The 21,380-nt window shown below is 37.4% G+C and overlaps 1 long non-coding RNA gene across 1 annotated transcript; it reads left to right on the top strand.

Annotated features, from left to right (window-relative positions):
• The first annotated feature begins 12,925 nt into the window (after positions 1 to 12,925).
• Positions 12,926 to 19,476, top strand: LOC114076130. The gene is made up of 2 exons (XR_003576931.1): positions 12,926 to 17,135; positions 19,227 to 19,476. It is a non-coding gene; the product is annotated as an uncharacterized LOC114076130 (long non-coding RNA).
• The last annotated feature ends 1,904 nt before the right edge of the window (positions 19,477 to 21,380 follow it).

Raw genomic sequence — 21,380 nt, 5'->3', positions numbered from 1 at the left:
CGAAATTTCCACCCTTAATAAAATTTCTGCATATGGCAGTTACATGCGGTAGTTACAAATGACACCTGTCCGACACTTGTCATCACAGGATTCAAACTAAGTTTCCAACAACTATATTTCTAACAGATAGAATCTAATTCAAATTACATCCTTATCCACACGAAATATTAATATTCTAACACTTGTAATATTTCAGGCTATATTCCAACACTTAGAATATTTCAGCCAACTTCCAACACTTAGAATATTTTAGCTGTCCTACAACACTTAGTTTGATTTCAGCAATTCACGTGAACTGCCTTTTTTATTGCCATTGTAAAGTCTTCACAGCTTTGCCTTGTCAAGACACACGCTGCCTTGCCAATGACTCTAGCCCGCACGTAAGCCTTGCATGTTCAAGCTGCCTTGCCAACACCCAAACACCTTGAACCTGTGTTGCACTGTTTTTCCCCTATTCATGTCAAGACCAATGCCCAAGTCCTTGACATTTCTACACGTAGTTAGATCAAGTAGTTTACGGGTCTAACAGACCACCCTCACCACTTGAACTCGATGTCCTCATCAAGACTGTTTTAAGATAGTCCTCGATTTGAGCATCAAACTGCCATAAGTCTTTTGCCTTCTCCCAAATTGCATCAGCAGCATTCTTGCCTTTCCAGTGAACCATGAATTCTGTCTTAGTATTATTCTTACTTATGCCCATAACCCGGTGATCAGGGATCTTCTCAATCTCAGCATCATACTGTGTAGGTACTGATGGATGAGCCCTCTTTGACTTGTTTCTGCCTGGATCATCTGCATCTGCAAAGTAAGGTTTCAAGAAACTCACATCGAAAGTGGGATGAATTTTCAAACTTTCTGGCAAATTTAATCTATAAGCAACTTCGCCCACTCATTTCACCACTTCGAATGGACCATCATACTTAGGAATCAATCCCCGATGTCTATTCTTACTTACAATCTATTTCAAGATTTGTGGAGTACGTTTCAGTAACACCTTGTCACCTACATTGAACTCAACTGAGCGACGATGTTGATCAACATACTTGTTCATGCGCTGCTTAGCCTTGCGCAAGCTATCCTGTGCCTTTGATAACCTTTTTAGTCTGTCCCTTGCAACCCTCTATACTGCTGGATACTTTCCCTGATTTTTAGTTTTGGCAACATCTAGTGGCGTCATAGGCTGTTTGCCTAGAACGATTCAAAAGGGCTCATTTCTGTTGCACACGACTTATGCAGAATTTAGCAGAACTGCGCAGTGTCTAACAATGTCATCCAATTCCGTTGACTTGCTGTCACATAGTGACTCAAGTATTCTTCCAAAAAGTGATTAATTCTTTCTGTTTGTCCATCTGTTTGTGAATGATTCAGAGTAGAAAATTTTAACTCAGTTCCCATCATATTGAACAAAGTTGTCCAAAATCTACCAGTGAACCTTGTATCGCTATCACTCACAATGTCAGCCGGAACACCAAAGTACTTAACCACATATTTGTAGAACAAATCAGCAGCAACTTCAGATTAACATAGTTCAGGTGCAGCAACAAAAACAGAATATATCTAAAAAACCTGTCAACTTCCACCATGATAGATGCTTTACCGTCAACTTTACGGAATCCAGAAATGAAATCCATGCTTACTGATAGCCACGGCCTTCCAGGAACAGGCAAAGGTTGCAACAAACCTGCTTCCTTTTTACGTTCTTTCTTGTCAACTTGACAAACATGACAAGTCTGACGTATGGCTCTATATCGTCTTCCATCTTTGGCCTAGAAAACCAAATATGCTATAATAACTTGTTCTAATATAATAAACAAACTAGGACCCACAATATCCATCGATTTGCACAAAAAAAAGAAGCAAAGAACCCTGCCTAAAACAAATAAATCAAGTGCACAGATAACCCACTATTATCATAAAAGACAGATGAGCACACAATTATGTTATCATCATTTTGAACTTATGCAAAATTGGGAAACGCTACCATTGCGACGATACCAAAAATAGTCACGGGGAATCAAAATTAAGGACAGAGAGCAACTCGAACTAGAAACGAATTGGTAACAATGGTCTGATTGATAAGACCACTCAACATGAAAAGATGCCCAGCAAAATATGTCCTCACATGAAATCGACCGGAAAGCTTAATCGGACTAAAATACCTCACTAAACCAGTCCAACTCTCTTAGTAAAGACATGAACATTAGCACCAAACTTCTTCCAAAAATTCTGAAATAAAGGACATCACATTAGCCTTCCAGATAATCGAATCAACATAGAAAAATCTAACATCTCGGTCGACAACCACTCTACTTTCTAGCATGGAAAGACGCGACTTAATCAAAGCGCGATGGATTAAATAAACAGTGAGCAAAACACTCTATTTCCTGAACAATAAAGAAACTCCAGGGACATCTATATCACGCATAAATGGACAAACGTGATGTAGAAATATGAGAGAAAAGATTATGTGAAACCAGACAAATATAAGATAGATTCATATTAAGGTAAGAAAAGCAAAAAAGAAAAGAAAAAAAATGAATCGAACAACAAACAACCCCCTAAGTCTTATAAATCCCACAACTATCGATCAAATATTTTTTATACCTTCAAAATTCCTAAGTAGATGAGTTAGAAATAAACAAATGACCAAGACTTAACAGAGAGTACATACAAACAGTAAAAGGAAGATGTAATCCCTTTGGAAAATGACATTTTCATACAATAACACCAAAACTAGACAAATAGTAAAGATGTGCAAATATATTTTCGTACAAGTATACATTTAACTAACAACCAGACTTCTAGGACAAGCAAATAGCCATGACACAAAACCTCAAACTAGGCAATAGTGTTCCTATTCCCTGAAACTTTACATAAAGAAAAGAAACGATGAAGAACGACAAACCAAATGAAAAAACACTAAGAAATGTAGAGATTTAAAGAATCGCTAAATTTGCTTAAACCGGAAGCTTCCAAAAGGTTTAACATATCAGCATTTAGGCACGGAAATAATAACCATATTATCAAAGGACAAATGGGTATTACAGAATTACGCTACCCTCTACCGGACTCCATAGTTTTCATATTAAGACAGGCATCACATCAAAATAAGAACAAGATGCGAGTAAGACGGTCGAGAAGCAGAACCAACGAGATAAAAAAAACAAAGAAACAAAACAGTCAATAAAGAAGATAGCAGAATAGAATAGAGTCAAAAATAAAGCATAAGCGGGGGTAGGGTATTACCTTCTTCGGAGAAGTGAGCAGAGAACGAGCGCGAGCAAAGGCGATTCTACCACCAGCTCCAAAACTTCGTCAGCAGGAAGAGAGACACGCAGGATAGAGAACGGAATCGAATCGACGAGTACCCGCTATTTGTTCTTGACAATACTTTCTAAGTCTCGATGTTTTCACTCATGTTTTCTGTTAAATTAGAAATACTTTGGATTCAAAAAATTACTAACCTTCTGTGACCGCTTTAGATTCAAAAGAAAAAAAATCCTTCCCCTTTTCCCCAATAACAGAAAATATGTTATATAGGAGGGGAAATAAAGGTTCCTAAAGGACAAAAGGTCATAATTGGAACTCCGAAATGATTCCCCAAAATTAAAATTCTTTCACCATTTTAGCACAACCCATTTTTTCTGTCAAATTCAGACCATTCTAAAATAGGACGGGCGACGGAAGACTGGGTTTAACTCAGCTGTCCTTGGCGCGATGTGACTCAATCTCACGCCACCAAGGACAGAATAACGTTCTGTTGACGGTGAAATTGCAGACCTGCCATTTTACTGAATTCGTACAAATCAAAAGGGACGTTTGGAGAAGAAACAAAGTTTTGTATTGGCTTGCTTTTTCGTATGCAATCCATTATTCACTCTCATGGCTCGCGCGTGTAGGTTCTTCCACTGAAGAGGGACATTAAGATTAGCGCAGCTCACACGTTTTCTGCTCTCTATACGCGTAAGAAAAGAAAAGAAGAAGAGGAAAGTGTAGATGGGTCGGGTTTCCCATTGGAGTGGGCTGAAGGTTGGGCCTATTTACTATGAGTTGGAATTTGTTTGATCTTGGACCATTCGGAATTGGGTCTACTGAAAGTTGTAAAATAATTGCCCGAAATGGCTTTAGGATAAACAAATTAGCAGAGTTAAATCACTTGGTGAATTCCACGAAAATAAATAAAAGAGATGAATAAACATAAATTAATTTGACAAGCTTATTAATTTTAACAAAAATAAAATAATTGACTTACCAAAATAAATAATCCAAAAATACAAGTTATTATAAGGCTAATCGAAATAGTAACGTATTCAAACGAAATAATAAGAGTCTTGCCCAATGCTATTATTATCTTTTATTATTATTATTATTATTATTTTTAATATTATTATTATTATTATTATTATTATTATTATTATTGTTATTATTATTATTTTATTACCATTATGTGAAACTAATTATTTTAGAACGTTTAAAGTTGAAGAAGCTCGATAAATCAATATTTGCCTGGGGGGAGGAGGGGTTGAAATTGGGTTTCAACAACTATTATTATCAATTTTTAAAGATTTTTTCCATTGCTACTCACATGAATAATATGACCAAAAAGGTGATACTACTTGAATAGACTGAAAAATGTGAGGAAAGCTTCCAATAACTCAAGACTCTATTGACCAACTCACCTACTCTAGGATTACCGATTGAAGTTAAACATTTTATTGTGTATTGTGAGGCATCAAATTTTTGTATGGATGTTGTGTTGATGCAGGATAAGAATGTTATAGCTTATATATTATGACAATTAAAGGTGAATTAGAGGATTTATCCAACACATGACTTAAAGTTTGCAGCGGTAGTTTTTACTATTATGATTTGGTTACGTTACCTATATGACATTAAGCGTGAAGTGTTTACTGATCATCGTAGTTTACAACATGTGTTTAGTCAAAAAGATATGAATTTGAGACAATCAGTTGGATGGAGTTACGTAAAGATAATGATGTCACCATCCAATACCATCCGGGCAAGTTCAATGTGGTGGCGAACACTTTGAGTTGAAAAGTGGTGAGTATGGGTAGTTTTGCTTGCTTGAGTGTATCCAAGAGACCTCTGGCCAAATAAGTTTAGACCTTGGATTCTAAATTCATGCAATTAATCTTAGTAACAAGTGGGGTATTATCTACTATTGAAGTGAGGGCCATATTATATGATGAGATCAAGGTCAAGCAATTTGAAGATGGAAATTTGGAGGAGCTTAGAATGAAGATTTCAATGGGTAAGGAAAAAGAGACTACTCTTGATGCGAATGGTATACTTAACTTTAAGGGTAGGATATGTTTACCTAGAGTAGATGGCTTGATTGGTAAAATTTTTCCAGAGGCTCACAGTTCGCGATATTCTATTCATCTAGATGTGAGAAAGATGTATATAGATCAGAAACAAATTTAGTGGTGGTGGTATATGAAGAAGGACAATGTTGTGTTCATGTAGAAGTGTCAAAATTGTCAATAAGTGAAGTATGAACAACAAAGGCCTACAGGTTTGCTTTAAGGAATGCCAATTCTGAATTGGAAGTGGGAGAAAATAGCCATTAACTTTGTGGTTGTTCTTCCCAAGACCTTGGAAAATTTTACTCTATGTTGGTAGTGGTTGATAGATCGACTAAGTCAACCCATTTTATTCCGGTAAGAATAAATTCTAATGCTTAACAATTAGCAGAAGTGTATGTGAAAGATATCGTGAGGTTGCATAGCGTACCCCTTTCTATTATATCATATCATGATACCCAATTCACTTCAAAGTTTTAGAGGAAATTACAAGATGAAATGGGCACACAAGTCACTTTTAATATAGCCTTCCATCCATAGATAGATAAGCATTCATTGAGGACTATTCAAGGGTTAGATGATATATTGTTACCATGTGAGATTAATTTTTTATGGCATTTTCTTGCTTTTATGCGAATTTTCTTATAATAAAAGTTATCTCTCCTGCATAGATATGACAACATATGATCCGCTCTATTGTTATATGGCGGAGATGTAAATCCTTTGGGGGTTGATTTAATGAAGGAGGCTCAACATAAGGTGAGGAGTATTCAAGCTAATGTTCTAGAAGCCCAGAGTAGACAAAAAAAAGTATGCAAGTCTATAAGGTGAGAAACATGTTATTTCAATCCGGTGAAAATCCTCTTCTTAAGGTATCATTCATGAAAAGGGTGATAGATTTGGTAAGAAGGGTAAGCTAAGTCCTAGGAACATTGGTCCATTTGATATTCTTGAGTGTGTGGAATTTGAAGAGTATAGGTTAGCTTTACCTCCTAATTTATCAAATATTCATCTAAATTCCATGCATCCACGGTTAAAAGGCATAACAGTGATGGTAATTATGTCATTATATGGGACTTTATTATGTTAGAAAAGGACCTTCAATATGAGGAGGAACCGACTACAGTCCTTGATCATTATTTGTGCATGTTGAGCACCAAAGAGATTATGTCCATGAAGGTTCAATGGAAGCATCGACTAGTTGAGGAAGATACATTGGAAATTGAGTAGGATATGCAAGACAAGTATCCCTAATTATTCATCAAATCAAGTACTACTCCATTCCTTTATTATTCTATTTTTTCCTAAGTTGTCACTCGAGGAGAAGTGAAGGGTAAGTTTGTATCTATTGTAACGAGCTGGTTCCATCTTTATATAAATGACAATAAGGGAAATTGTTTGTCTGAAAACTTTTTTTTAGTATTTTGAATTTTCCAAACGTAGTCCAGATTTGGATGAAATAAAAATCACTAAGGTGTAGGGAAATCAAGTAACAATCACGTGAATCACTTATGATTTTAATTGCATGAGTAGTTAGATAACTCGTTAGTGAATCCGTATGACTTTACACAATTTAATTTGGGTGAGAGAGGTCGCAAAACCAAGACTGCTAGATTGATGGCCTAAGGATTGATTCGACATGAGGTTCAGCTAGAGAGGGTGAACCCTAGTACCATATCTGACACTCAACTCGAGAGACGGTGTCGGGTAAAGTGTAGGTTGGTCTTCAAGCGGTATGTGGTTTTCCAATAGGAATTCATTCGAAACGGGGTAAGTTTCTCGACAGAGAAATTATTTTCAATTAAATCTTAGCTTACTCACTTTTTTCTACAAATTTTCTATCGAAAGCATGAGCCTTATAATTTATATTAACTTGTATTGTTGTCACATCCCATGTAATCCCCCTCATACTTGATTATCCTAAAATATCTACTGTTTATACTACTTCTGACAAATCCCTTATTTGATATTAGAAAGAGTCGTGTCACCCCATTTTTAATTTTAATGTTTTTATTCATAGATCTCTTTAGCTACGACTAATTATTATAGAATTCTAAAAAGCTACATATTCTCGAAACCTCTCCCTTGGGACCCAAAAATAAATGAATAGCTGAGCATCATTTCGAGAGCATAACTTTATACCAACCCTACGAGGTCGACGCAACACTACATGACAACATGGTCGAAATAATCAAAGAAGCCCAAAATAACAACAAATGGGAAAAACTGGTTTCTCAACTAGATATACTATCCAAATAGGTGATGGGATAGGAACAACAAGCGAGGTAGAGGGAAATGAACTTTTCCCTTTGAGAGTGCAATCATTCAAAAAAGTACGGGGATATGCAATGCAATAATGCCCTTTCACTCATTCAACAAAACCTCAAATAACAAAACAAGAAGTTGAATTACATGAAGGACAACATTTGGATGCTAAATGAAACAACCACTACAAACTCCATGATGATTTAGCTCCAACATGCTCAAATTAGCTATTTGATGAAAGGTCATACCCACCTTTCACCGAGGACTCACCTAAGCCGCTGTCAGCTACAGACCCAGAGTAGGACCTAAAAAATGAAATCTTCTCTTTGGCAACAGACAATCAAAGTCAAACCTTTTTGAAGACGAGCATACGATGTGACTTGAACCACGCCCTCACTTCACGTCTTCTGACAGCGGTTAGAACGGCAATGACTCTATCTTTCTTCTCTGATTCCTATCGATTTTCCCAAAGGCTTCTCTTCTGACTGTGCTCGTTGGGGAATACGGACTTTCTTGCTCTATTTGATTCAGGACCTCTTGCTGCTGCGTCTCTTTCAGATTCGATTCTTAATAAAAGAAAAAGATTGTTGGCCTGGCTATTCCGATTGAGAATACGGAAGAGGCTATGAAATAGAAAAAAGAAGGTGAGTTCGAACTCTAACTCAAGAGCCTTCCATTGGTCTACAACAGTGTCATTGTAGAGAATCCCTGCCCACCACTCTTCCTGTAGTTCGAGCCAGTTCGATTATTCCTACTTCTGCAGCTATAGGATTCATCCAAATAAAAGCCATAAAAGATGCTGGATGCTGGCACAATACGGATGAAAAGCCAGTCCACCTTATCCATCCTAATATTCAGGGGAATGAAGCATCTCGAATTTCTTGTGAATCCCTGGGGAGTTTCACGCTCGAGACCAATCATCTATGTAAAATAGATGAGAGCGAGAAAGAAGGCTCGAGAGACCTGTGTGGAATCAATCAATAAAAGCTTCACTTCACCTGCACAAGCACATAATACTATACTAATAGAAGCCCTACCTATCGAGGAACCACATGAAACGAAGAATAAAACTTAAAACTCGATAGAATGCAATGTAAGGGTTACGACAGATGGGACCTTAATAAGGCAATTTCTAAGATAAGACGGATTATTTGGCTGAAGTCTCAGATGTACTAGCACCGCATCTTTGATGCAGTCATCGATTCTCCTGAGAGGTCATAATTTCCCGACTGCTGGCCTGAGAGAAGGCAGCCTCTCTCGGGAAAGATGGCCCAATTTCTCTTCTTTCTTTTTGATTTCAACTTTCTTTTTTTTCCTGGAGGGAATGCTTTAGTCTATTTCTAACTAGTGGTGGAAAGAGAATGAGAAAGAGAGTCATGAAAGTGAATCTATTTAAAGTAGCAGTAAAAGTAGATTACGGTTGAAAAAAGATGTCTTGAGCAATCGGAGAAGCACATTGATAAACAAATTTGATCTTGACCGATTCAATTAATGTATTAATGTTTGTTCTATTATACAACAACGATTGCAATTTTTACATTTCGTTCAAATTAGCCACTGGGGAGGGAGAATGAATGATCGACTTCTAATGATCTTGAATAAAGCATTGATAACTTTTGCAGAGGAGAAAAACTTTGATTCTTTCCGAAGGTGTTCCTTGGATGCTGAATTGAACAGGGGCGGTACCAACTACGACTAGAAAGTGGTCACTCCTGTCAATGAATACAATTCATGGTTGTTTAGATGGAAGGCCAGCCGGGCCGTGAGCGCGGTGGGAAGGGGCATCCCAAGAAGCTAGCCCGGGCCGGGTTCAACATAGAATGAAGGGGACGACCCTAATCTTGTGTTGACTTTGCCAACTTATTGGGTTGTAGGCGGAGAAAAGTGGACGTGGGGACTCGGGTCTGGGCGTATCATAACTAAGAGAGACAGTCCATTTAGGGCGAGACAAAATGGGCGGGCACGGGCGTTCTGGTGTCCGAGCCAATTGGTCAGACACATCTATGGAGCGTAGCAAGGAACCTTGGCTTCAACTCTCGTCACCTCACTCAATCCTACAGCCGAAACTCGAGTCGAGGCTTGTCAACTTATATTGGGACTTATATTGATTATTAATTCTACTCTAGGGACTCCTAGCAGCAAACTAGTCTAATAAAAGGGCCCCCCCATAGAGAGGCAGGAGATGCAGGAGCCGCCAGCCGGATCGACCAACAAATGATAGGCTAGAGAGATGGGCTCATTCCACTAATCAGTGGTTCCTGGGCCTACCTAACACAGATGTACCATGAGCGCGGCTCTGTATGAGGATCGTACTCCAGAGCAAGTGGAAGAAAACGTAAGGTCGCGCGTTAGCACTCCTGCAAGAAAAGGGATGCGCTAAGGCACAACGACTTTCGCGTAGCTGCTACGCCCTTGCTTCTTGCCCCTTATTTTTAACTCAAGGAAAGCCTTGATCGATATGAGAAAGATGCGCTCAAGCGCCCAACCTATACAAGGGGTTTGGGCTCGAATGCCGGCCTTACTCAACAACCACTGGCCGTGATCTGTCATTACGTGCGATTATCTCCACTATAGAAAGAAAAAAAGAAAAATCTAGTAAAGTAACTACTAGAAAAAAATAGGCTTTCTACATATGCTGTTGAGTCAGGATGAGGGAATTGTTTCTATGCTTGTCTCAGATAATGCGGGTTAAGAGTAAGCTATCGCACCTAAGGCGAAAGGCTCTATTCGGCTCGTGCTGTACCGGGTGACAGGAATCCTCTGAGGTCAGCTGAACAGGCTGACAGTCGGCAGAAAATGCTGAGCAAAGCTGCTGGCCTGAAGAGTGCGGATAATTCGTAACATCAACTACAGAAGAATGAGGTTCGAGTTGATGAACAGGAGAAGGCCGCAATACATCTCCATCATCATGTGTAGTTTTGATAAGAAGTAGAAGAAGAAAAAGTCTGATTCTACAGAATGAAGAGGAATTTGTATCATTTCAAATCTCTATTCTTATCGAAGAGAAGGAACGAGAAAAACCGAAATATTCCTACTCGAACGCACCATCCATCAATCCAATCTACCATATAGATAGAATAGAAAGCAAAAAATTGCCTGTTCATACCTTACAACGAGTATGATAGATGTCTATAATATTTAGCTGCATGGGGGGCTCAAAGTATTAATAATATTATTTGAATTGCGTCATGGGACGACATTAACTCAGGCACTATTTTGAAGGCAACAAAAAACCCCTTAACGTCTTTTATTTGTATATCGGTGAGATAATTATGTGATTGTTTTCCAGATTAAGTGTGGAAGGTGCCCTAAAGGTGCATAATTTCGTGCAATATATCCAGTTGGTTAGTCGTGGAAGAAGCCAGCGATAAATTCTATTCCACCATTTGAGTTAATATATCTTCAAAATCTGTATTCTTTAAAATTAGACGAGCTCGGCAACGCTTTGGCGAATCGCCCACTAGATCGGTGACCCTGATTCGCCATTTGAACATCAAAGATTGTTGAGAAGTTCTGTAAAACTAAGTGAAGTAAGACTTAATTTAGTGAGGCACTGAATGACGTAGAAGTCAAAATATTGTTGCCGAATAGGAAAATTGGACATGCCATAGGCTAACACACAAAAAGGTCGCAGATGAATCATTCGAGTACATGGGTTGAAGTTAGGCACATTGGGTTGCTGCGAGATGTTGTATAAGAGCCTGCTCAATACCTCGGATATTAGCCTAACATCCCCAACTCGTAGTGGTTTAGCAGGATGATTCTCTATCCCTATCTCTACCATTCGTTAATTTGACCACCGCATTTTTTTTTTGAGGACAATTGTTTTCGAATTTTGTGTGGTGAGGCCCACTCCTGTGTGCTTATTAATACTTTTCTTTTTGTGTATATATTTGGGTTGTCTATATTCAACTGTTGTTTATACTACTTGTGCGATTGTTTGAGTTTATGGGTCCCTTGTTTGATTTTAATTGCAAAACAACCCTTTTAAAAAAATAATTGATCTGTAAAGAAGTTTTGCCACCGCTTGTATTGAAAGTGGTTGTTCTTGTGCAAATTTAAATCTCGATTTCGATGAGAACCAATGTCTTGAATAATAATCTCAATCGAACAAACATGAATGTGCGGCTATGATGAGACCAAATTAGGTTGCATCGACAATATGTTAACTCTTTACATCCTTTATTATTAGTCATGTATCAAATTGATTCTCTTGTGATGAGCGCTGCATACTAGCGAAAGTGCATAGTCTTGTTTCAATTAAGTGTCGATTCCTAATGTGATAATCTTATCGTGAACCGTGCATCGATAAACCTACAATTTCCCTTATTTGAGTCAATTAAATAATTCTTTTTGTTAAAATGATCTTAGGAAATTTTATTGAGTGTAGTCCATATTGACATATATTGTTGCGCCCTAAAAATGAAATAGGTAAAACTACAGTTTCACATGTGTTTCATGATTTAATAATGTATTTAACTAGTATTTTAGCATTAGAAGTAAGTTCGTAAAGTTTGGCAGCGTTTGGAAGTCAAATGCCGAAGACGTCCGAAAACTAGTCGAAGTTGAACTATTGAATTGTAGTGTTTTGTAGTGAATGTTTTGGGGGATGGTTTGAGAGTGAAATTGAGAGTCAATTTTTCTTATGCGTATAGGAATGTACCAAGTGTCAAAATGCCGATAACGACTCCTCGAGGACCACCAGAAGGGCCCCAAGGAGAACACAAACATCGGTCAAGATACTACCCATGGTAGCGTGCAGGGGTAGGATATGAAGCCCCACCTCGCGATTCACCCTTGACACTAGGTCTTGTGCCTCAAAATTTTTTTGAGGCAAAAATTTGAAGCTTGCCTCGCGATACGCAGCGAATTCCTAGATTTGGCCGCGTCTTTCTTATGTCAAATTTCAAGTTGGAAAAGGGTCCAAATGGTGTGGAGGTGTTTTGAGACATTTGGGTATAATTTTTAGAATGATCTAGGTCACTTTAAACCTCATATAACCCATCATTTCAAACCCTAAAGATCAAATCAAATTTCTCCAAACACCTTCTCTCTAGAAACCTCCATTGAAGAAACTTCAATCTCCAAGGAAGAGGACAAAGTTCTTCATGTTTTCTTCACCAAATTTTTGTGGGTTGCTTCATCTTAAGGTATGGTAGTCATACTTGAACCTCCGTTTATTCAAGGAGCCACTTCAACGAGATTTCGGAAAGGATTTCAACTTCAAACTTCTTTATTCCTTGACACTAAGTATGAGTCTTTGCATGAAAATGTTTTATTGATTAAAATGAGTTGTTCTTAGTTATAAATGATGATTTTAATGTCAAAAGTATAATCATGCCTATTATTTTTATCAACTTTCATCTAAAAAAATTGGTTCAATGAGCATGATTAGAGAATGTTAAGGTTATTGTTTCTTTGTGGTTTTATTGAGTTTTAGCTACTGCCCTAAGGGATATTTTATGATGAATTGTTGGATAAATAATTGATAGGTGGCGAAAGCTTGGATGAATGGTAAGTTGGCAATGTTATTTAATCCTTATAATGAAATGCTCTTGAGTGGTATGGTCCACATTTGGTGGCGGTGTTTACATGATGTTTATGAAGTTATATGTGTATTGTGAGAATGGCCTTGAAGGTATGATATGTGAAATGAAGTGACTATTTTCATATGTATATGCATGGTATGTGTTCAAAGGTTGAAATCAGTATCTTGAAGGGTTTATGTCTAAATGAATTATGTATTTGATGTGTCAAGTATGATAATGTGTGAATTGTGATGAATGTGGGTTTGAGAATGTTTAGAAGTCAATGATATGAATAATGGTTATAATGTGAAAGGTGCGCTCACATGTACTCACTCACACATACACTTGAATGCATGAATTAATTCAATGAATGAAAATGGGGGATTGTAGGGTAGACACTTTTCCCGAGTAGAGATTATGTGCCTAGACCATCCCTACTATTCCTAAGTAACAAAAGGGGGGAATTTAAGGTGAATACTTATCGTGAGTTGAGATGAAGTGTTTAGTACCAACATCTCTATTTTCGATGAGCTTTCCAAAGATAGGTTGGTGGTCGAATACCCTTTGTGAGTTGAGATGCGGCTCTTAACCTAAAGAAAATGAATGTTTAAGACTCTGTAGGGGAGTTATGGTTAGCACCGAGAGGATTTGCAGAAGAGGTGGGTACACTTCGCGAGTAGAGATGTCGTATCCAATGTACCTCTTGGGTTCACCGTAAGTATGCTTTATGTTGAGAAAAATGGACATTTTACCTTATGTGCTAAATGATGGTTTTAAATGATGTCTTTTTGACTTAATTCATCAAAGATTTTATCAAAATAGCATGACTTGGATGTTTCAACTAAATGTACCCTTTTGTATGTTTTCGCATATCCCATACTTAGTACATTGTTTGTAATAACCCATACTTTTCAATACTCTATAAGTACATGCTAGATACGAGTTGAAAGGGTAGAAGTCAAAGCCTGGGAATCGACTCTCTCAAGACTAAGTATATCCTCACACATTCGAGGGTATAGTATATGTTTCTTTAAGTTCTTCCTTATGACTTAAATAAGACTTATTATGTATTTTCTTTCAATGTAAAGGGCCATGTACCTATGATATTTACGTCATGTCTTTAAGGTTGTTTGTGACGATGAGACTATCCATAGTATTTATAAAATATGTTTCTTATTATTATATTCTTATGAAAAGTTTTAATTCCGCGCTACTTTTCATACTGTATGCAATGAATGATAGCTAAGAGGCTTGTGTAAGACCTCCGAGTAGTCAAGCACACCATGTTCTGACCTAAGGGTTGCCCTAACTTCTAGGGTGTACTTGCGGGTCGTAACAAACTTGATATCTGAGCATAAGGTTTGGGAAATAGCTTAGGGTCCAAGTTCTCATAAGCCACGTCTAGTAGATTCTTGTTCATTGGTGTGAGTCGCGACACATTTATGGGCGAGAGGCTATAAGACGATAGATGTTTCACTTTTCTTCATTTCTCTAGTGTTGTTCCATTGAGTTGAGTTTTATAAGTTGATCTTCTTAACTTGTTCTCTTGGGTTTATTTGACATGAATACAATGAGGACACTCGCTAGAAGGAAGGAGGGAGAAGTAGCTAAGGAGAGAATTCCTCTCCGGAATGAGAAAGTTCCTATAGTTGACCAAGAGGAGGTGAATGAAGAGGTTCCCCCTCCGTACCTCAAGGACCTCAAGTGCCCTAAGTTCCCTAAATGCCCCAAGGTCCGCAAGCTCCCTATGTTGAAGGGGATATGACTAATGCAGACATAAGGGCTGCTCCTAGGGTCTTAACCCAACTCATGAAGACTCAAGCTCAAGTCATCACTAATCATTTGGTTGCCCAAGCTAACATAGGAGTTGGACCTCAACCACAACCTAATGCAAGTAATCCTACCTCTAGAATCCGGGATTTCATGAGGATGAGCCCTCCCACTTTCCATGGCACTAAGGTTTATGAAGATCCACAAGGCTTCGCAGATGAGGTGTTCAAAGTGGTGGATGCTATGGGTGTGACTCCTAGAGAGAACGCAGAATTTTCTTACCAATTAAAAAATGTGGTACAAGTGTGGTTTGAGCAATGAGGAGATGAGAGACCCTTAAGGGAAGGTCCGCTAGATTGGGAAGTGTTCAAAGTGGATATTCTTGAAAGGTTTTCCCCATTAGAGTTGAGGGAGAGATAGTTGGTTGAATTCACGAACTTTTGTCAAGAAGAAATGAGTGTGAAAGAGTATTCTCTCAAATTTACCCAACTCTCTAAGTATGCCCAAACCTTGGTAGCCGACCCTAGGTCTAGGATGAAAAAATTTGTGATGGGGTGTCTATCTTGGTGGAAAAAGAATGTTGTACGACAATGCTCCTTAACGATATGGATATCTCTAGATTCATGGTGTACGCTCAACAAATTGAGATGTCCAAATAGGGAGATGACGGGAGATGGAAAGAGGCCCACATCGGATGAATCAAGTCAACCTAAGTCTAAGAAGAGGTTCATTGATCAAGACTCTTCCATGGGGAAAAGGATAGGGTTTTCAACAAAAATTCTCAAAGAGGTGGTAATTTTTTTGAGATGCCTAGGTGTACTAGTTGTGCGAAGCAACACTTGGATAGGTGTCTTTCCGACATGGACGGTTGCTTTCTATGTTTTTATAGGGACCATAAGATGTGAGATTGCCCTAACCGCAAGGCAAAAGGGAAAGAGGTCAACCAAGCTCCTCGTGATGGTCCAGATCCCAATGCTTCAAAGAGGAATCATTTCTATGGTCTCAGAGCTAAAAAAGCGACTAATCCGAAGTGATAGTAAGTTATAATTGCTTTTGGTTGTTATGTTTATGTTATGATAGGAGTTTATATTGTCGTGTCTCTTATGTTGTCATGCCTTCATGATTAGATTTCAAGAAAGATGAATTCTTGAATTTTGAGCATTCGCTGTAAGGAATTTCAAAATTTGATTATATTGATTTTTTATTAATGATGGTTTCAATATGTGTAGAAATGATGTGTAAGAGAATGACTAATGTTGGAGAAGGTTGTTCCTCCATAAGTGATGAAATAAATATGTGGTTTGAATTGTGGAACTTGTTCCAACTTTCTTATGTTGCTTAATGATGTGACGCTGGTTCTCCTTGTGAGTTTATTCATTAAGTATGAATGTGTTGAACTTTATGTAATGTGTTATACTTTTCTAGTGGCTTGATGCCTTTTAACGTATTTAAGTGTCATTCGAGGATGAATGTTATCAAGTGGGGGGGGGGGGACTATTGTTACTCCCTATAAATGAAATAGGTCAAACTAGAGATTCACATGTGTTTCATGATTTAATAGAATATTAGAATAGTGTATTTTAACATTAGAAGTCAGTTCATAATGTTTGGGAGCATTTGGAAGTCAAACGCCCAAGACGTCATAAAACTAGTCGAAGTTTAACTAGTATGTCGTATTGCTTTATAGTGAAATTTAGTGGCATGTTTTGGGAGTGAAATTGAGTGTCAATGTTTCTATGCGTATAGGGATGAACCAAGTGTCAAAATGTCCGAGTATGACTTCTCGGGGACCACCGAAGGCCCAAAGGAGGACCCAAACATGGGTAAAGATGCTGCCCAAGGAAGCGTGCAGGGGCAGGATCTGAAGCCCAACCTTGAGACGCGCTCTTGCCACGAGGTATACTGCCTCATAATTTTTGAGAGGCAAAAATCTTGAGCTTGCCTCGCGAAGTGCAGCCAAGTCCCAGATTTGGCCGAGACGTTTTCCTGTCAAACATCAAGTTGGAAAAGGGTCCAAATAGTGTGGGGGTCTTTTGGTAACTTTGGGGGATCATTTTTGGACTTCTTTAGTCCATTCTAAACCTCTTTTTATCCATCATTTCCAACCCTAAAGATCAAATCAAATTTCTCCAAAAACCTTCGATCTCTCCAAAAACCTCCGTTGACGAAGCTTCAAACTCGAACGAAGAGAACCAGGTTCTTCAAGTTTTCTTCATCAAATTCTAGTGGGTTTCTCCATATTAAGGTATGGTATTCATCCTTGAATCTTGTTTCATACAAGGAGCCACTTAAAATAGATTTAAACTTTAAACTTCTTTATTCCTTGACTCTAAGTATGAGTCATTGCATGAAAATGTTTTATGGATTAAAATGAGTTGTTCTTATTATAAATGATGATTATAATGTCATAACCCCAATGGAATCATACCTATTCTTTTTATCAAATTTTATCTTATGAAATGGGTTTAATGAGCATGATTAGATAATGTTAAGCTTATTGTTTCTTGGTGGTTTTATTGAGTTTTATCTACTGCCCTAAGGGCTATTTTATGATGAATTATTGGATAAATCGTGTATAAGTGGTGAAAGCTTGGATGAATGGTATGTTGGCGATGTTGTTTAATCCTTATTATGAAATGCTCTTGAGTGGTATGGTCCAATTTTGGTGGTTGTGTTTACTTGAACTTTATGAAGTTATATATTTATTGTGAGAATGTACTTGAGGCATAATATGTAAAGTGAAGAGACTATTCTGATATGTATATGTATGGTACGTGTTAGAAGGTTAAAATGAGTACCTTGAAGGGTTTATATATAACTGAAGTATGTATTTGATGTGTGAAGTATGATAGTGTGTGAATTGTGATGAATGTGGGTTTGATCATGTCTAGAAGTCAATGATATGAATAATGGTTATTATGTAAAAGGTGTGGTCACATGTACTCTCACACACACACACTTGAATGCATGAATTAAGTAAATGAATGGAAATGTGGGATTGTAGGATAGACACTCTTCTCGAGTAGAACGTGTCTAGACCATCCGTACTATTCCTAAGTTTTAAAAAGGGGAAATTTGGGGTGAACACTTTTCGTTAGTTGAGATGAAGTGTTTAGTAGAAACATCACTATTCCCGTTGCGCTTTCCAAAGATAGGTTGGATGTTGGATACACTTCGTGAGTTGAGATGTGGTGTTCAATAGTTATCTCTTTACCTAGAGCCAGTGAATGTTTAAGACTTCGTGCTGGAGTTATGCTTAGTACCAAGAGGATATGTAGAAGAGGTGGGTACACTAACTGAGTAGAGATGTGGTATCCAATGTACCTCTTGAGATGGGTTCTCCTTGTTAGTAGAGAATGATTCACTTAGTAGCAATCTTCTTATCCCATAACTATGCGCCCACGTAGGTTTAGCTATTGGAGAATCCATGTAAAGGATAAAGTATATGACCGTACCTTAGGAAAGTAGAGATCCCTCATCTTCGAAGAGTAGTACGGGATTCCATGTCAAGCATTCATGGTCTATGTCAATTAAAGTTAGCCCCCACAAATGTATGTAAATGAAAGAATTCTTCTTAAGGGTGTACTACTTAATGTAGGTGATGGAATGGGACGTTACCTATCTATTGCACAAGTAAACATTTGGAGGGAGTCTTGGTGTTTCCTTATACGAAATATATGAATGAGTCATGATATAATGTAAATGAAAGTAATGTGACTTTATGTTAATTGTTAAGAAAGCATTTTATATTCATACTTGTATGATGAAAGCTTAGTATGTGATGAATGTGATGTGCCTATTCTAAAGTTATTCCTAAGGAGCACTAATTGAATGTGGTAGTATGGGAAGCTACTTTCACATTGCACCAAGTGTAAATTGAGGGTTTCCTTGGAAGATGGTTCTTATGTGAAGTTCCTAATTATATGTATGTTTCTATAATGTCTTTGATATTGAATGGTGACCCATGTAAATGAAATTAAGTAAGCCTATCCCTACTAGTCTTAAGGATTTCTTGAGTATGTATTAAGAAGGTTTTATGGGCGATCTCCTTATGTTTTACCTAGAGGAGACTTTGGATAACTTAGAATAGGGGTAGTTCATGTGTAATTTGGGTTCACTGTAAGTATGATTTTTTGTTGAGAAAAATGGATATTTTATCTTATGTGCTAAATGATGGTTTTCAATTATGTCTTGTGACTTAATTCATGAATGAATTAATCAAAAGAGCATGACTTGTATGTTTCAAGTGAATATAGCTTTTTTCATTTTTTCTCATATCCCATACTTAGTACACTTTTATACTAACCCCATACTTTTCTATACTCTATAAGTATAGGTTGAAGACGAGTTGGAGGGTAGAAGGCAACGCTAGGGAATCGACTCTCTCAAGATTAAGTATATCCTTACACATTCGAGGGATAGTCTATGTTTCTTTAAGTTTTTCCTTAAACGCTTAAATAACACTTCTTACGAATTTTTGTTCAATGTAAAGGTTCGTGTACCTAAGATATTTACGTCATCTCTTTAAGTTGGCTTGTGACGATCAGACTATCCTTAGTATATATAAAAGATGTTTCTTATTATTATATTCTTGTGAAAAATTTTAATTATCACTACTTTACATACTTTATGTAATGAATGATAGCTAAGAGGCTGGTGTAAGACATCCGAGAGATCAAACAGACCTTGTTCCGACCTAAGGGTTGCCCTAAATTCTAGGGTGTACTTGCGGGTAGTAACATATAACTCTTTTCTGACCTTCCTTGTGATGGGTGAACTCCTCTTGAAAACCCTTTTAGCCTTAATCTTCTTTGGGAGAAACTGTATAAAGACTATACCTTTCGTGACCCATCTCCCACAATATGCATGAACGATTGGTTTGATTGAAATAACCAACTTCATCCAAAATCTTAAGTTGGGATGTGGTGAAAAGAAAAAGGAAAAGTCAAAAAAGTTCAAGGAATGTATCCCTTAACATATGGTGTGGCGAAAAGAAGGAAACCCTACATATATTAAAAACAATGATAAGAAAAGGAAAAGAAAAGAAATGAAAAAGGAAAAGTTATGGAATAAAAGTCAAAATGAAATAGGATTTCCAAGACCATGGGTAATGAAATATAGGTTTATTTATGAGAAGTAAAATAGACGAGGAAGGAAGAAGAAAGGAAGTGTTATTAGCACCACAAGTCATGAAGACCATCTGCCACTAAGTCTAAATGAACACACCTTTGCACTCACCCGTATTACAAGCCTTAGAAAGACCCTTTTTATCTTGAGAAAGTGAAAACGATTGTTGACTCGAAAATAACGGCAAACTTATTGGTGAAATCATGCACTGTGTACCTCTTTTTGAGAGTGAAAATTGTATCATATTTCTGAACATTAAATTTACTATACACTTGTGTGTGAGAATGGAATAATCATTTGTGTTAGGGCATTCAAATGATTATGTTTGAGCTTCAAGTTGCACTTGAAGCAAGTGATGCGAGCTTTATAATCTTTGATAATTGTGTGTCACAACTTAAATATTTAAGTACAAAATTGGTCTTGAATAAGTAGTTATAGTCTGGTTGTGTATATTAATGATTGGGTCTTGTGGAGCACTATTTAGATATCTATGTAATTGCGAAACTTGAGCTTACTTGAGGACCAGAAAAGTTTAAGTTGGGGTTTTTTATCACTCCACACATTGTAGTCATTTAGGGCTACATTTTAGTAGAAATAGTGTCCTCTAATGCTTCTTTTATCTCAATATGTGATGAAAACTATGAAGTTGAAGGTATTTGAAGTTTCAAAGAGAGCATGGAAACTATGGCGCGAAAAGGAACAAATAGGATGAAAAGAACAATGAAACTAACGACTAAGCATCGCAAATTAAACTTTGCGCAACGGTGAAGGGACATACTTTGTCTTTTGATCTAGCACGTTGAGCCCTGAAGGAGAGGATAAAATTGGTGGACAAATAAGGAGTCGGCGCGCCGTAGAACAATTCTGCAAAGTAGTACTATACCACCCGATGGTCCTTGACATCAAGATGATGTGGGCACGCACAAAAGGAGATGATCCAAAAGATAGTTTCCGAAGCATTCAGCGACCACAACGAACCTCACTGAATGATTTATCACAATAAAAATTTTGAAAATGATAAATAGTTAGTTTTTGGAGGACTTTAAGAAGGAAGAATTTGATATTCCCCAAATTTTAAGCGGGTCTTCTGAATTCTTCTTCCTTTGCTTAAACTAATGCTTATTTTCTTAAACCCACTTGATTTCAACACAACTAAATGTATAATTTCTTATTCTTGATGTGTTGCTAAAACCCCCTTTCTTGGGGTGTGAATTAGCAAACATGAGTTGATATCATTGTTTGGTGTTGCTTTCTGATTTCATAGATGCAGTTTAATGGTGATATCGTCTAGTAGTTGTGGTTCAATCAATTGGATTTGTAGTTCCACATATAATTTCACCCATGTGTTTTTGTCTTTTTCGAG

Source organism: Solanum pennellii, chromosome 2 (genome assembly GCF_001406875.1).
Source record: "Solanum pennellii chromosome 2, SPENNV200".
NCBI lineage: Eukaryota > Viridiplantae > Streptophyta > Magnoliopsida > Solanales > Solanaceae > Solanum > Solanum pennellii.
The sequence above is the reverse complement of the archived record's forward strand: the minus strand, read 5'-3'. Positions and strand labels throughout refer to the sequence as shown.